We start from the raw sequence: 18,840 nt of genomic DNA on the forward strand, positions 1-18,840 counted from the left end.
CTAAGTTCGTTTTCAGCAGTAGTTGGCTCAGGGCAGGCTTAAAAAAATTGTGCACTGCACCCACAAAACACTTTTTCTGTAGATCGCTGAGTACATAAACCAGTTCTTGATGAGATTTCTCCCTGATCTCTCCCTCACAGCAGCTGCAGCCTCTCCCTACACTAATCCGGGCAGTGTGACGGGCGGCGCTATGTGACTCCAGCTTAAATAGAGGCTGGGTCACATGCTGCAGTTGGCCAATTTTGGGGCAAGTAGTATGACGCTTGTTGATTGGCTTTGCAGCCTTTCAAAAAGCGCCCTAAAAATCGCCGAACACCGAACCCGAACTTTTACGTAAATGTTCGGGTCCAGGTGCCGAAAACCCTAAAGTTCGGTTCGGGTTCGCTCAACTCTAATTATAAACAAACAAATCTTACTTGTTTAGATTGTAACCACCTCCAGATTACCTCCTGAGTATCTCCTGAATATCTCCAATGCACTTGGAAAAAGTTTTTGTTAGGCAAGGTTACCAAAAATGTCCGTTCTGGCACAGTTTTTATTTTTTGTTTTTTACAATGTTCATCTGACAGGTTAGATCATGTGCTAACTTTATAGAGCACCTTGTTAAGGATGCGATTATATCAGATTTGTCTACTTTCTTTGCTTGTTTTTCACTTTTACATAATAAATACATTTTTGAAAAAAATAATCATGTTTTTGTGTCTTCATTTCCTTAAAAGCAATATTTTTTTAGTCTTTGAGTGATTGTCTTAGGTAGGGTGTTTTTTTTTGCGGTATGAGGAGGCGGTTTGATTGGTACTATTTTGGGGTACAAATAACTTTTTGATCGCTTGGTATTACACTTTTTGCGATGTAAGGTGACAAAAAATGACTTTTGACACAGATTATTTTTATTTCTTTATGGTGTTCACCTGAGGGGTTAGGTGATGTGATATTTTTATAGAGCTGGTTGTTACGGACGCGTAAATACCTAATATGTATACTTTTTTTTTTTATTTCACTTTAACACAATAAAACCATTTTAGAAGAAAAAAAACATGTTTTTGTGTCTCCATTTTCTGAAAGCCATATTTTTTTCATTTCTTAGACGATTGTTTCATGCAGGGGCTCATTTTTTCGAGATGAGGTGATGGTTTTATTTATACCATTTTGGAGTACGTACGACTTTTTTGATCACTTTTAATAACTTTTTTTTGGAAGTGAGGTGGGCAAAATTTTAATTCCATCATAGTTATTTTTTTTTTTTATGGCGTTCACCGTTGATGGAAAGTAACATGACCCTTTCATAGATCAGGTTGTTACAGATGCGGTGATATGAAACATGTATATTACATTTTTTCAATTTTTAATCAATTATAAATGTGCGGCTATAAGAAGAAATTTGATTATTGAATTCTTTTTTTATTTACCTTTTTTAAACTTTTTTTTTTTTTTTACATTTTTTTGACCCAGGCCCACTTGGTTCTTGATCCAGTGGGTCTGATGCCTCTATAATACACTGCAGTACACTATACAGTGTACTGCAGCGTATTGTGACTTTGCACAATCTGATCAGCCTCCTGCCTTTAGCAGGAGCCTGATCAGGCTTTGCTACAACCATGGTAAGCCGGAAGCCTGTGGAAGAGGGAGGGAGATCCCTCCCTGTAACCCTATGGACCGCAGCATGGAAGGGGTTAAAAGGCTAACATCAGTGCCAGCACCGATGTCGGCTGTTCCAAGCAGAGTGGGGGGGGATTAAATACATTGGGGGGCCATATTGCTCCGATTGGGGTGCTGCGGGACCCGATCGGGGCATAATTACTTATTATCTCTCCTTTCCTGAGGAGAGAGACATACTGCAGGGGCTGCGGCGGACGGCTTATAGTGTGCGCATGCTCCGGGCCGCCACCGCCATCTTTCTTGAGAGCAGGGGGGGAGGATCGGGACATAGCTTTCCCTAATGTGGAAGTTGGGGGACCTGATCCCTGCACTGGAGACTTTCTCCCTCCTCTCTTACATGAGAGGAGGGAAAAAGTTTACTGCCGGCAGCTCCGCTGTAGGCATTTTCCGTAATCGCCGTGATACAGTGTATCACGGCGATCAAGCGATCAGAGACCGCTTGTCACGATCTCTGATCACTGCCCTGAGCCCTCAGCTACCTCAGGTAGCTGCGGGCACGGAGCTCCAGCGCTTGATTTAAGCGCTAGCTGACATAAAAGAAATTGTGACTATGTGGCTCGAGGTACATTATTCAGTCACTGAATAACAATTTACTGTTGCCCACTGGAGCACAGGCCCCAAACATTAGGCATTCACCATACAGAAAAGATCAAGTGATTATGTGGCTGGAGGTATATTAGAGGGTCATTGGATATCAATTTTACTGCAGGCCAGTAAAGTACAGGCCCCAAACATTAGGCATTCACCGTACAGAAAAGATCAAGTGATTATGTGGCTGGAGGTATATTAGATGGTCATTAGATATCAATTTTACTGCAGGCCGGTGGAGTACAGGCCCCAAACATTAGGCATTCTCCGGACAGAAAACATCAAGTTATTATGTGGCTGGAGGTATATTAGATGGTCAATGGATATCAATTTTACTGCAGGCCAGTGAAGAACAGGCCCCAAACATTAGGCATTCACTGTAAAGAAAAGAACAAGTGATTATGTGGCTGGAGGTATATTAGACGGTCATTAGATATAATTTTAATGCAGGCCAATGGAGTACAGGCCCCAAACATTAGGCATTCCCAGGACAGAAAAGATCAAGTGATTATGTGGCTGGAGGTATATTAGGGGGTCATTGGATAACAATTTTACTGCAGGACAGTGGAGTACAGGCCCCAAACATTAGGCATTCACTGTACAGAAAAGATCAAGTGATTATGTGGCTGAAGGTATATTAGGCGGTCATTGGATAACAATTTTACTGTAGGCCAGAGGAGTACAGGCCCCAAAAATTAGGCATTCACCAGACAGAAAAGATCAAGTGATTATGTGGCTGGAGGTGTATTAGACGATCTTTGTAAACAATTTTATTGTAGGCCAGTACAAATACATGTCAAATACATATGTTTAAAAGAACTAAAAATATAAAATTGGATTAAAAACATGGCTAACGAAATCCCCCCTCTTGAATAAACCCGAAATGATAATAGGTGAAATTCGATAACAAGTGGTCGTCACAGGTGTTGAATTCCTCCGAGGCCCCAACAATTTGGCATTCACCGTACAGAGAAGATCAAGTGATTATGTGGCTGGAGGTATATTAGAGGGTCATTGGATATAAATTTTACTGCAGGCCAGTAAAGTACAGGCCCCAAACATCAGGCATTCAGCGGAGAGAAAAGATCAAGTAATTATGTGGCTGGAGGTATATTAGACGGTCATTGGATATCAATTTTACTGCAGGCCAGTGGAGTGCAGGCCCCAAGCATTAGGCATTCACCGTACAGAAAAGATCAAGTGATTATGTGGCTGGAGGTATATTAGACGGTCATTGGATATAAATTTTACTGCAGGCCAGTGGAGTACAGGCCCCAAACATTAGGCATTCACCGTACAGAAAAGATCAAGTGATTATGTGGCTGGAGGTATATTAGACAGTCATTGGATATCAATTTTACTGCAGGCCAGTGGAGTACAGGGCCCAAACATTATGCATTCACCGTACAGAAAACATCAAGTGATTATGTGGCTGGAGGTATATTTGACGGTCATTGGATAACAATTTTACTGCAGGCCAGTGGAGTACAGGGCCAAAACATTAGGCATTAACCGGACATAAAACATCAAGTGACTATGTGGCTGGAGGTATATTAGATGGGCATTGGATAACAATTTTACTGTTGGCCAGATAGATTACAGGCCCTAAAAATTATGTATTCATTATACAGAAAAGTTTAAGAGATTATGTGGCTGGAGGTATATTAGACGGGCATTGGATAACAATTTACTGCAGGCCAGTGGAGTACAGTCCCCAAACATTAGGCATTCACCGGACAGAAAACATCAAGTGATTGTGACTGGAGGTATATTAGATGATCAATGGATATCAATTTTACTGCAGGCCAGTGAAGAACAGGCCCCAAACATTAGGCATTCACTGTACAGAAAAGAACAAGTGATTATGTGGCTGAAGGTATTTTAGACGGTCATTGGATATAATTTTAATGCAGGCCAGTGGAGTACAGGCCCCAAACATTAGGCATTCACCGGACAGAAAAGATCAAGTGATTATGTGACTGGAGGTATATTAGGCGGTCATTGGATAACAATTCTACTTCAGGCCAGTATAAATACATGTGAAATACATATGTTTAAAAGAACTAAAAATATAAAATTGGATTAAAAACATGGCTAATGAAATCCCCCCTCTTGAATATACCCGAAATGATAATAGGTGAAATTCGATAACAAGTGGTCTTCACAGGTGTTGAATTCCTCTGAGGCCCCAACAATTTGGCATTCACCGTACAGAAAAGATCAAGTGATTATGTGTCGGAGGTATATTAGATGGTCATTGGATACCGGTTTTACTGCAGGCCAGTGGAGTACAGGCCCCAAACATTAGGCATTCACCAGACAGAAAAGGCCTTTTTGAGCCGCTGTATTTACATAAGACAGGAACCATTCCTTGTTCTGTGTGGTGGCGGATATGTGTGGACTGGCATGAGGAATTTCAATTAAATGTGGTCGTCACAGGTGGTGAATTCCTACGAGATCCATGCATCATTCATTTTTAGAAATGTGAGGTAGTCCACACTGTCATGAGCTAGGCGAGTGCGCTTATCGGTCACGATCCCCCCTGCTGCGCTGAATGTCCTTTCGGACAGTACACTCGACGAGGGGCAAGCCAAGAGTTCCATGGCAAATTGTTACAGCTGCACACCCAGTACTCCAGGGGTTCCTCGCTTCTGAGAGCGTCCACATCGGCTGTTAACCTGATGTAGTTGGACACCTGTCGGTCTAGGCGTTCCCTGAGGCTGGATCCGGAGGGCAGCTGTCGATGAGTTGGCTGCAAGAATGATCTCATACCCGAAGTGACCAAAACATATTTAAACCGCCATCTTCTTGCACGTGGTAGGATTGGTACCCGCAACTATTTCTCTGTGGGTGGAAATTCATCTGCCAGTGCCCGCAACAGCAGAATGCAGCATCTCTCGCAGCAAGGCCTGGAAATGCTGCCTTCTGACAGCCCTCTGTGATGCTGGTAACATGTCCGCCATTTTGTGTTTGTACCGGGGGTCTAAGTACGTTGCCAGCCAGTACTGGTCCTTATCCTTTATGCTTTTTATACGGGGGTCCCTCTTCAAGCACTTGAGCATGATGGCCCCCATTTGCACTAAATTGGAAGCGGTGGCTCCTGCTCATCACCCAGGATAATGTCTCCTTCCCCCATCCACAGACAACAACAGGAATCCCCTAAAAGTTTAAAGCCTGCTCTTCATGCTCCCCCATCTCCTCCCCCCATGCACCATCCTCCTCTGACTCCTCTTCAGACTCCTGCTGACTTGTCTCAGATGGAGTAGCCTCCCTGGGAATTCATTCAGCATAGCGACTTCCTCATCTTCCAGCTCCTGCTCCTCGATAGCTTGATCAATGATATGACGCAATGCACGCTCCAGAAAGAAGGCGTAAGGTATGATGTCACTGATGGCGCCCTGGCTGCGACTGACCAGTTTGGTAATCTCATCAAATGGCCGCAGAAGTCTGCATTTGTCACGCATGAGCAGCCACTGGCGCGGTGAAAAGAAACCAAGCGCCCCAGAACCTGTCCTGCTGCAGAGTTCGTACAGGTGGTCGTTAACGGCACGTTGCTGCTGGAGCAGCTTATCAAGCATATATAAGATGGAGTTCCAGCAAGTTGGGCTGTCACAAATCAGACATCTGACGGGCAGGTGGTGTCGCCGCTGAACATCAGCAAGGCAAGCCATGGCCCTGTAAAATCTTCTAAAATTGCCAGAGATTTTCCTGGCCTGTTGCAAGACGTCCTGGACCCCGGGGTAATTGGCAACAAATCGCTGCACAACTAAGTTCAGGATGTCATGTTGCACGTGTGTGATGTTGCCCTGTTTCAGCGTGCTCAGCAGATTGGCACCACTGTCGCACACCACTTTACCAGCTGTCAAATTGAGCGGGATTAACCACTGATCGGCCTGTGGCCGCAGAGCTGAAAGCAGTGCAGGACCGGTGTGGCTCTTGGCTTCCAGGCGCAACAGCCGCAGCAAAGCATGGCAAAGTCTCATCTGGCACGTTAAATAGATTCTGAGGAGCCTGGGGGGTGCAGCGGAAGAGGCAATAGTAATGGAAAAGGAGGAGTCAGCCGAGGAGGAGACAGAGGAGGAGAAAAAAAGGCAGGCCTGCATGCAACCCGTGGCGGTAACACCAAATCCACACTGGTGCCATGGGTTTCATGCTTGACAGCCTTCAGAAGGTTCACCCAGGGGGCAGTAAAATGTATGTACCTTCTCTGCCCATGTTTGCTAGACCACATGTCTGTGGTCAGATGTATCTTTGCACCTACACTGTGTGCGAGAGATACATTCACTTGCCACTGAACGTAGCCATATAGCTCTGGGATGCCCTTCTGTGAGAAATATTTCCTTCCGGGGACCTTCCATTATGGTGTGCCAATGGCCACAAATTTTCTAAAGGCCTCCGAGTCCACCAGTTTATATGGCATTAGTTGGCGGGCTAGCAGTTGCGACAAGTCAGCCTTTGGGCAAAAGGGTTTCCGGCGTCATCAACTTTTTACGTTCGAACATTTGGTCCACGAAAGCCTGCCTTTTGCCAGATGAACGCGAGGACGGCACGGTGGAAGGTGGAGTGGAGGATAAATGGGAGAAGAGAGGAGAAGGAGAAGAGGCAGGACGTGGAGCAGGACGTGAAGGCAGGAGTGTGGCTTTGTGGGTTCTGACGGTGTTGCTCCCACTGGGCTCGGTGATGGGAGACCAGGTGACTTCTTAAAGCGGTCGTCCCTAGGTGAGTGTTGGGCTTGCCGCGACTTATGCATTGACAGCACATGCTGCAGATGGCAAAACTATTGTCAGCAGCTGACATGTTAAAAAAAGCCCACACTGCGGAGCCATGTGCCGGCGTGCTGGGAGCGCCAAATGTGACCGTGCATGGTGGATGACTCGCTCCAGATACATTTTCAGTCTGCTTTTTGCCTCCTCTGCACTGCGAGTTCTGCCTGCTTCTCCTCCTTCTACCTCCTTTTCCTCTGAAGTCACCTACTCTTCCTCTCTTGTGGGCACCCACATGACATCCATCGTCATCATCACCTTTACCACCACTGACATTAGAGATCTCGTAATAGGCAGCAAAAGCGGCAACCTCTGTCCTTGTGCTGATCTGGGTACTGTCGTCAGACAGTGGCTGTGCATCAGTAAGGGCTGGGAATGGATGGGAAAATAATTCCTCTGACTCGAGTTGAAGGATTATGGCGGTGATTGTGTCTTTGGGGGTGCACACAGCAGAGAGTGAGGAGGGTGCAGATACAAAGGATGAGGAGGGTGCTAAAGAGGAAAGCTAAGTATGCCACTCAACCAACTCTGGTGCGTCCTTTGACGTAATCGCATGCACCTTCTCCAACGATCCACTTAAGCTCCAGCCTGGTGCACCTGCCCGACCCCTACCACCCCTGTGGAATATATAGAACCCCTTAATGAATATTTGCTGGAAGCTGGTATATCAAACCCCTTAATCAATATTTGGTGGAAGTCGGTGTATCGCAGGCCTCAATCAATATTTGGTGGAAGCCGGTATATCAATCACCTCTATCAGTATTTTGTGGAAACCGGTATATAGAACCCCTTATTGAGTATTTGCTGTAAGCTGGTATATTAAACCCCTTAATCAATATTTGGTGGAAGCCAGTGTATAGCAGGCCTCAATCAATATTTGGTGTAAGCCGGTACATCAATCCCCTCTATCAGTATTTTGTGGAAACAGGTATATAGAACCCCTTATTTAATATTTGCAGGCCTCAATCAATATTTGGTGGAAGCTGGTATACCAATCCCCTATTTTGTGGAAACAGGTATATAGAACCCCTTAATGAGTATTTGATGGAAGCAGTTATATCAAACCCCTTAATCAATATTTAATTAAAGCCAGTGTATCGCAGGCCTCAATCAATATTTGGTGGAAGCTGGTATATCAATCCCCTCTATCAGTATTTTGTGGAAAATGTTATATAGAACCCCTTAATGAGTATTTGCTTGAAGCCGGTAAATCAAACCCCTCAATAAATATTTGGTGGAAGCCGGTATATCAATCCCCTCTAACAGTATTCTGTGGAAACAGGTACATAGAACCCCTTAATGAGTATTTGCTGGAACCCGGTATATCAAACCCCTTAATCAATATTTGGTGGAAGTCGGTGTATTGCAGGCCTCAATCAATAATTTGTGGAAGCCAGTAGATCAATTCCCTCTATCAGTATTTTTGTGGAAACAGGTAGATAGAATTCCTTAATGAGTATTTTTCTGGAAGCTGGAATATCAAACCCTTAAATCAATATTTGGTGGAAGCCAGTGTATAGCAGGCCTCAATCAATATTTGGTGGAAGCTGGTATATCATTCCTCTCTATCAGTATTTTGTGGAAACAGGCATATAGAATCCCTTATTGAGTATTTGCTGGAAGCTGGTATATCAAACCCCTTACATAGTACATAACATAGTACATAAGGCCGAAAAAATACATTTGTCCATCCAGTTCGGCCTGTCATCCTGCAAGTAGATCCAGTGGAAGGCAAAAAAAACACTGAGGTACAAGCCAATTTTCCCCACTTTAGGGGAATAAAAAATTCCTTCCCGACTCCAATCAGGCAATCAGAATAACTCCCTGGATCAACGACCCATTTCTAGTAGCTATAGCCTGTAATATTATTACACTCCATAAATACATCCAGGCCCCTCTTGAATTCCTTTATTGTACTCACCATCACCACCTCCTCAGGCAGAGAGTTCCATAGTCTCACTGCTCTTACCGTAAAGAATCCTCTTCTATGTTTGTGTACAAACCTTTCCTCCAGACGTAGAGGATGTCCCCTCGTCACAGTCACAGTCCTGGGGATAAATAGATGATGGGATAGATCTCTGTACTGACCCGTGATATATTATGAATGCACATTGTGAATTAGATCTCCCCTCAGTCGTCTTTTTTCTAAAGTGAATAATCCTAAATTTGATAATATTTCAGGGTACTGTAGTTGCCCCATTCCAGTTATTACTATAGTTGCCCTCCTCTGGACCCTCTCCAGCTCTGCTATGTCTGCCTTGTTCACAGGAGCACAAAACTGCACACAGTACTCCATGTGTGGTCTGACTAGCGATTTGTAAAGTGGCAGGACTATGTTCTTATCACGAGCATCTATGCCCCTTTTGATGCAAACCATTATCATACTGGCCTTGGCAGCAGCTGCCTGACACTGGTTTCTACAGCTTAGTTTGCTGTTTATTAAAATTCCTAGATCCTTTTCCATGTCAGTGTTACCGAGTGTTTTACCATTTAGTATATACAGCTGATTTGTATTATTCCTTCCCATGTGCATAACCTTACATTTGTCAGTGTTAAACCTCATCTGCCACTTATCTGCCCAAGCCTCCAATCTATCCAGATCCCTTTGTAGTAGACTGTCCTCTTCAGTGTTAATTACTTTACACAGTTTAGTGTCATCTGCGGAAATTTATATTTTACTATGCAAGCCTTCTACAAGATCATTAATAAATATATTGTAGAGAATAGGGCCCAATACTGACCCTGAGGTACCCCACTAGTGACAGTGACCAAATCTGAGTGTGTACCATTAATAACCACCCTCTGTTTTCTATCACTCAACCAGTTACTTACCCACTCAGCCAGTTACTTACCCTTAATCAATATTTGGTGGAAGCTGGTGTATCAATCCCCTCTATCAGTATTGTGTGGAAGCAGGTATATAGAATTCCTTAATGAGTATTTGCTGTAAGCTGGTAAATCAAAACCCTTAAACAAAATTTTGTGGAAGCCGGTGTATCGCAGGCCTAAATCAATATTTGGTGGAAGCCGGTATATCAATCCCCTCTATCAGTACTTTGTGGAAACAGGTATATCGAACACCTTATTGAGTATTTGCTGGAAGCTGTTAAATCAAACTCCTTAATCAATATTTGGTGGATGCCGGTATATCAATCCCCTCTAAGTACTTCGCGGAAACAGGTATATAGAACCCCTTATTGAGTATTTGCTAGAGGCCGGTAAATCAAACCTCTTAATCAATATTTTGTGGAAGCCGGTGTATCAATAGCCTCTATCAGTATTTGGTGGAAACAGGTATATAGAATTCCTTAATTAGTATTTGCTGGAAGACTGTAAATCAAACCTCTTAATCAATATTTGGTGGAAGCCGATGTATCGCAGGCCTCAATAAATATTTGGTGGAAGCCGGTATATCAATACCCTCTATCAGTATTTTGTGGAAACAGGTATATAGAATTCCTTAATTAGTATTTGCTGGAAGCCGGTAAATCAAACCTCTTAATCAATATTTGGTGGAAGCCGGTGTATCGCAGGCCTTAATCAATATTTGGTGGAAGCTGGTAAATCAATCCCCTCTATAAATATTTTGTGGAAACAGGAATATAGAACCCCTTAATGAGTATTTGCTGGAAGCCAGTTAATCAAACCTTTTAATCAATATTTGGTGGAAGGCGGTGTATCGCAGGCCTTAATCAATATTTGGTGGAAGCCGGTATATAAATCCCTTCTATCAGTATTTTGTGGAAACAGGTATATAGAACCCCTTAATGAGTATTTGGTGGAAGCCGGTATATCAATCCCCTGTATTAGTATTTTGTGGAAAGAGGTACATAGAATCCGTTAATGAGTATTTGCTGGAAGCAGGTAAATCAAACCCCTCAATCAATATTTGGTGGTAGTTGGTGTATCGCAGGCTTCAAAAAATATTTGGTGGAAGCTGGTATATCAAACCCCTCTATCGGTATTTTGTAGAAACAGGTATATAGAACCCTTTATTGAGTATTTGCTGGAATCTGGTATATCAAACCTCTTAATCAATATTTGGTGAAAGCCGGTGTATCGCAGGCCTCAAAAAATATTTGGTGGAAACCAGTATATCAATCCCCTCTATCAGTATTTGGTGGAAACAGGTATATAGAACCCAATCATGAGTATTTGCTGAAAGCTGGTAAATCAAACCCCTTAATCAATATTTGTGGGACTCTGGTGTATCACAGGCCTTAATCAATATTTGGTGGAAGCCGGTATATCAATAACCTGTATCAGTATTTTGTGGAATCAGGTATATAGAACCCAATAATGAGTATTTGCTGGAAGCCGGTAAATTAAACCCCTTTATCAATATTTGGTGGAAAACGGTGTATTGTAGGCCTTAATCAATATTTGGTGGAAGCCTGTATATCAATATCCTCTATCAGTAATTTGTGGAAACAGATATATAGAACCCAATAATGAGTATTTGCTGGAAGCGGTAAATCAAACTCCTTAATCAATATTTGGTGGAAGCCGGTGTATCGCAGGCCTCAATCAATATTTGGTGGAAGCTGGTATATCAATACTGTCTTTCAGTATTTTGTGGAAACAGGTATATAGAACCCCTTATTGAGTATTTGCTGGAAGCTGATATATCAAACCCCTTAATCAATATTTGGTAAAAGACGGTGTATCAAAGGCCTCAATGAATATTTGGTGGAAGCCGGTATATCAATCCCCTCTATAAATATTTTGTGGAAACAGGAATATAGAACCCCTTAATGAGTATTTGCTGGAAGCCAGTTAATCAAACCTTTTAATCAATATTTGGTGGAAGCCGGTGTATCGCAGGCCTTAATCAATATTTGGTGGAAGCCGGTATATCAATCCCCTCTTTAAGTATCTTGTGGAAACAGGTATATAGAACCCCTTAATGAGTATTTGGTGGAAGCCGGTATATCAAATCCCTTGTATTAGTATTTTGTGGAAACAGGTATATAGAACCCTTTATTGAGTATTTGCTGGAATCTGGTATATCAAACCTCTTAATCAATATTTGGTGAAAGCCGGTGTATCGCAGGCCTCAAAAAATATTTGGTGGAAACCAGTATATCAATCCCCTCTATCAGTATTTGGTGGAAACAGGTATATAGAACCCAATCATGAGTATTTGCTGAAAGCTGGTAAATCAAACCCCTTAATCAATATTTGTGGGACTCTGGTGTATCACAGGCCTTAATCAATATTTGGTGGAAGCCGGTATATCAATAACCTGTATCAGTATTTTGTGGAATCAGGTATATAGAACCCAATAATGAGTATTTGCTGGAAGCCGGTAAATTAAACCCCTTTTTTCAATATTTGGTGGAAGACGGTGTATTGTAGGCCTTAATCAATATTTGGTGGAAGCCTGAATATCAATATCCTCTATCAGTAATTTGTGGAAACAGATATATAGAACCCAATAATGAGTATTTGCTGGAAGCGGTAAATCAAACTCCTTAATCAATATTTGGTGGAAGCCGGTGTATCGCAGGCCTCAATCAATATTTGGTGGAAGCTGGTATATCAATACCGTCTTTCAGTATTTTGTGGAAACAGGTATATAGAACCCCTTATTGAGTATTTGCTGGAAGCTGGTATATCAAACCCCTTAATCAATATTTGGTAAAAGACGGTGTATCAAAGGCCTCAATGAATATTTGGTGGAAGCCGGTATATTAATACCCTCTATCAGTATTTTGTGGAAACAGGTATATAGACCCCAATAATGAGTATTTGCTGGAAGCTGGTATATCAAACTTAATTAATATTTGGGGGAAGCTGGTGTATCGCAGGCCTCAAACTATATTTGGTAGAAGCCAGTGTATCACTCCGCTCAATCAATAATTTGTGGAAGCTGGTGTATCACACCCTTTAATACTTCTTTGGGGGGGGTCAACAGGTATATCACACCAGTTGCAATTACTTATTCCAATAGTGTTTGTCCCTTTATCTAGCTGCGGTATCGCAGCAGAACCGTGAACAACTGCTGCACAATAGAAATGCACTATAATATACTTTCTATGTTAGAAAGTATATTATAAGTATATCACACCCCTCTGAATGTCACACTTATCGATAGCACACCTAAACTAGTCCTTAAAAGGACTTTTGTGGCCCTATTTGCTAACGTTTGGTGTCACTAACAGTCTGTTTCTGTTCCACACAGCAACCTCTCCCTACACTGGCAAAAAACAGAATGCAAAATGGCTGTCAGATCGGGTTTATTTATAGGGTAGGGGATGTGTCCATGTGCTGAAATGTTTCAATTGACTGTTCTGTCCCACCTGATGAATGTGTCATGGGTCAAAGTTCGGCGCTATGCAAAAAAATATGGAGCTTGCGAATATCGTCATATGTTCGCATGTTCAGTGAATCGCAAATGAGAAAAGTTTGCCGCGAAACAACCCCCAGGCAAACCGCGAGGCCATCTCTAGTTATATGTTCTAAAGCCCTTTTTGGAGTGTATTAATGGCAAAAAAATATATATTATTTGCCGTTCAGCTGTGCAGTTATATGTTCTAAAGCCTTTTGTGGAGTTTATAAAAACTAAGTTTATAAAACTTTTTTATGGAAAAAGGTAAGGGCCTATTTGCCGTTCAGCGGTGTAGTTATGTAATGCCCACCTTTGCACCTCGCTACTATCATTAATGGGCTAGTATAATGTAATTCTATGCATTTATTTCCAGATCCTGCACAATGTGCATTCATAATCTTTTTATGTAACTGTTCGTGTAATATGCCTGGTTCACCAGCAGGTGGCAGCATAAATGGCAGAGCTACAGTTACATAGCGTGGAACCTTATTTTCCATGGTGTGGTGGGCATGTCCCGCATGTTGCAGGGAGGGTGGAGTTCAGTTTAGAGTTGAGTTTTAGCTTACCCCCTTCTAGGGGAAGGAAGCGGGAGCCCGTCTCTTTTGGACGAGCCCTGTCTGGACCAACTAGAGCACCTTTAGCTCAGCTGGACATGGAGGCAGAAGCCTGAAGCCTCAGAAACCAGGAGTGAAATGTTCCCTGGGTTAAGCTAGAGACAGACCAGATTACAAAGTAAAGTACAGCATAAAGAAGATGAGTCCTATAGCCAGCCTGTTAGCACAGAAGAGCCAGAGAGTAACTGATATAGCAGAGAGGAGTTTGCCAACCACAGTTAATGCCAAAGCCTGCTGGAAACCAAGACAAAGCCTGAAACTGTTTGGAAGAACATTTATTGAAAGTTAATCTGTTGAACTTTATCAAAAGGTCTGAATTCAATTTATTTTTCATCCCCTACTATTACTACCCACTTTTTCTGCTTTTGAAGCTTTTGAAGGGCAACACCTGGTGTTCCAGCGTATCCAGGTGGGAACACCATGACACGTGCAACACCATTAACCCCTTCAAGACCAAGCTAGTTTTCACCATAAGGACCAAGCCACATTTTGCAAATCTGACATGTTTCACTTTATGTGGTAATAACTCTGAAACGCTTTTACTTATATAAGCGATTCTGAGATTGTTTTCTCGTGACATATTGTACTTCATGTTAGTGGTAAATATGAGTCAATATGTTTCACCTTTATTTATAAAAAATGCCAAAATTTACAGAAAATTTGGAAAAATTCGCAATTTTCTAAATTTGAATTTCTCTGGTTCTCTGACAGACAGAGGTAACTTACAAAATAGTTATTACTTTACTTTTACCATATGTCTACTTCATGTTTGCATCATTTTGTAAATGTTATTTCATTTTTTGGGGATGTTAGACGGCTTAGAAGTTTAGAAGCAAAATTTAAACTTTTTTCAGAACATTTCCAAAACCCACTTTTTAAGGACCAGTTCATGTCTGAAGTCACTTTGTGAGGCTTATATAATAGAAACCACCCAAAAATTAGCCCATTTTAGAAACTACACACCTCAAGGTATTCAAAACTAATTTTACAAACGTTGTTAACCCTTTAAGTGTTCCACCAGAATTAATGGAAAATGGAGGTGAATTTTTAAAATTTCACTTTTTTTGCAGATTTTTCCATTTAGATCCATTTCTCCTGCAATTCAGCATGGGTTAACAGCAAAATAAACCTTAATATTTGTTACCCTGATTCTTAAGTTTACAGAAACACCCCATATGTGGTCATAAAGTGCTATATGGGGGCACAGCGGGGCTCAGAATGAGAGCAACACTGTGTGGCTTTTGGAAGGCAGATTTCGCTTGAATAATTTTCAAGCACCATGTCGCATTTGAAGACACCCTGAGGCACCCCAACAGTGAAAAAAAAACAAAAAAGTGACCCCATTATGGAAAATACACCCCCCAAGGAATTTTTCAAGGGGTGCACTGAGCACTTTGGCCCAATAGCCGTTTCATGGAATTTAGAAAGACTTGGCAGGGAAAATGAAAAATTTCATATTTTACAAGAATATCTCGCTTTAGGCCCAAATTTGTCATTTTAACCGCTTCACGTCCGCCCATAGGATATAAACGTCCTATGGGTGGACGTCTATTTCTGAACGGACGTTCCAGAACGTCCGTTCAGAAAGTGCAGCTGCACGCTAATCGTGCAGCTGCTGATCGGGTTGCCCGCTGTCAGTGACAGCAGGGCAACCCTAAGACAAGGCAGGGACAGTGCCCAGGTGTCCCTGCCTTCTAGATCGCTGCAGACACAGCGCTCACCGAGCGCTGTGTCTGCAGAGAAGGAAGTGCTGTGCGCTTCCTGTTTCGGCCCGGCGGTCATGTGACCGCCGTGACCGGAGTGTGCAGGAGCTGTGTGAGGTCTCTCAGAGACCTCGATCAGCCCTGCTGTGAGGCTGTACAGCGCTGGATTGCTGCTGTACAGCCTCTATAGGGGTGTATTTGTCCTGTAACTGGGGCTACTATGTCAGCCCCAGTTACAGGAGAAATCAACTGTGAAAAAAAAAAAAAAAAGTGAAGTAAATGTCCCCCAGAGGTCTTGTATGACCTTATGGGGGACGAAAAGTGTAAAATAAAAAAAATAAAAATAAAGGGTTGAAAATAAAAAAATAAAAAAAAGTTTCACATGTAAAAAAAAAAAAGTCCCCAAGTAAGGAATGAAAAAAAAAAATTAAAAATAGAAAAAATAAAAAAAAGTATACATATTAGGTATTGCCGCATCCGTAAAAATCAGCTCTATAAAAATATCACATGACCTAACCCCTCGGATGAACACCGTAAAAAAAAAAAAAACTGTCAAAACAAGCAATTTTTGTCACCTTGCATAACAAAAAGTGCAACACCAAGTGATCAAAAACGCGTATGTCCCACAAAATAGTACCAATAAAACCGTCACCTCATCCCGCCAAAAATGAGCCCCTACATAAGAAAATCTCTCAAAAAATAAAAAAACTATAGCTCTTAGAACATGGAGACACTAAAACATCATTTTTTTGGTTTCAAAAATGCTATTATTGTGTTAAAGTGAAACAAATAAAAAAAAGTATACATATTAGGTATTGCCGCGTCCGTAAAAACCAGCTCTATAAAAATATCACATGACCTAACCCCTCGGGTGAACACCGTAAAAAAAAAAAAAAAAAAAACTGTGTCAAAACAAGCAATTTTTGTCACCTTGCATCACAAAAGGTGCAACACCAAGTGATCAAAAATGCGTATGTCCCACAAAATGGTACCAATAAAACCATCACCTCATCCTGCAAAAAATGAGCCCCTACATAAGAAAATCTCTCAAAAAATAAAAAAACTATAGCTCTCAGAACATGGACACATTAAAACATAATTTTTTTGTTTCAAAAATGCTATTATTGTGTAAAACTTTAATAAATGAGAAAAAGTATACATATTAGGTATCGCCACGTCCGTAACGATCTGCTCTATAAAAATGTCACTTGACTGAACCCCTCAGGTAAACGCTGTAAAAATAAATAAATAGAAACTGTACTAAAACAACCAATTTTTTGGTCACCTTGCCCCATAAAGTGTTATAATGAATAATCAAAAAATCATATGTACCCAAAAATAGTACTAATAAAACTGGCACCTTATCCCCTAGTTTCCAAAATGGGGTCACTTCTTGGGAGTTTCTACTGTAAGGGTGCATCAGGGGGCTTCAAATGGGACATGGCATCTAAAAACCATGTGGAGTTCCTTTTCTTCTGCGCCCTGCCGTGTGCCCATACAGCAGTTTATGACCACATGTGGGGTGTTTCTGTAAACCGCAGAATCTGGGTAATAAATATTGAGTTTTGTTTGGCTGTTAACCATCGATGTGTTAAAGAAAAAATTGGATTAAAATGGAAAATCTGCCCAAAAAGTGAAATTTAAAAATTTGATCTCCATTTTCCTTTAATTCTTGTGGAACGCCTAAAGGGTTAACAAAGTTTGTAAAATCGGTTTTGAATACCTTGAGGGGTGTAGTTTCTACAATGGGGTCATTTATGGGGGTATCCACTATGTAAGCCCCACAAAGTGACTTCAGACCTGAAGTGGTCCTTATAAAGTGGGTTTTGGCAATTTTCTTATAAATTTGAAGAATTGCTTCTAAACTTCTAAGCCTTCTAACGTCCTAAAAAAATAAAATGACATTTCCAAAATGATGCCAACATAAAGTAGACATATGGGGAATGTTAAATAATAAATATTTTATGAGGTATCACTTTCTGTTTTAAAAGCAGAGAAATTGAAATTTAGAAAATTGCGAATTTTTCAAATTTTTGGGTAAATTTGGGATTTTTTCATAAATAAAGGTGAAATATTTTGACTCAAATTTATGATTATCATGAAGTACAATGTGTCACGAGAAAACAATCTCTGAATGACTTGGATAAATAAAGGCGTTCCAAAGTTATTACCACATAAAGTGTGATATGTCAGTTTTGCAAAATTTGGCCTGGTCAGGAAGGGGGCAAATGGCCCATATGGGAAGTGGTTAACAAGGGGTATCAGGAGAAAATGCACCCCATAATCTGTTACCCATTTTCTCCTGAATACGTCAACACTCCATATGTGGTCGTAAAGTGCTGTATGAGCACACAGCGGGGCTCAGAATGGGAGGAACACCGTGTGGCTTTTGGAAGGCAGATTTTGCTGGAATAATTTTCAGGCACCATGTCGCATTTGAAGACACCATGAGGCACCCCAACAATGAAAGAACCCCCAAAGTGACCCCATTATGGAAAATACACCCCCCAGGGAATTTTTCAAGGGGTGCACTGAGCACTTTGGCCTAATAGCCGTTTCATGGAATTTAGAAAGACTTGGCAGTGAAAATGAAAAATTTCATATTTTACAAGAATATCTCGCTTTAGGCCCAAATTTGTCATTTTAACAAGGGGTATCAGGAGAAAATGCACCCCATAATCTGTTACCCATTTTCTCCTGAATACGTCAACACTAGAGTTGAGCGAACACCTGGATGTTCGGGTTCGAGAAGTTCGGCCGAACTTCCTGGAAATGTTCGGGTTCGGGATCCGAACCCGACCCGAACTTCGTCCCGAACCCGAACCCCATTGAAGTCAATGGGGACCCGAACTTTTCGGCACTAAAAAGGCTGTAAAACAGCCCAGGAAAGAGCTAGAGGGCTGCAAAAGGCAGTAACATGTAGGTAAATCCCCTGCAAACAAATGTGGATAGGGAAATGAATTAAAATTAAAATAAAAAAAATAAAAATTAACCAATATTAATTGGACAGAGGTCCCATAGCAGAGAATCTGGCTTCACTTCAGCAGAGAATCAGTATCTTCATGCCATAGCAGAGAATCTGGCTTCATGTCAGCAGAGAATCAGTCTTCATGTCATAGCAGAGAATCAGGCTTCACGTCACCCACCACTGGAACAGGCCACTGTCACACATTTAGGCCCTG

This window comes from Bufo bufo, chromosome 5 (assembly GCF_905171765.1).
Source record: "Bufo bufo chromosome 5, aBufBuf1.1, whole genome shotgun sequence".
In the NCBI taxonomy this organism is placed as follows: Eukaryota; Metazoa; Chordata; class Amphibia; order Anura; family Bufonidae; genus Bufo; species Bufo bufo.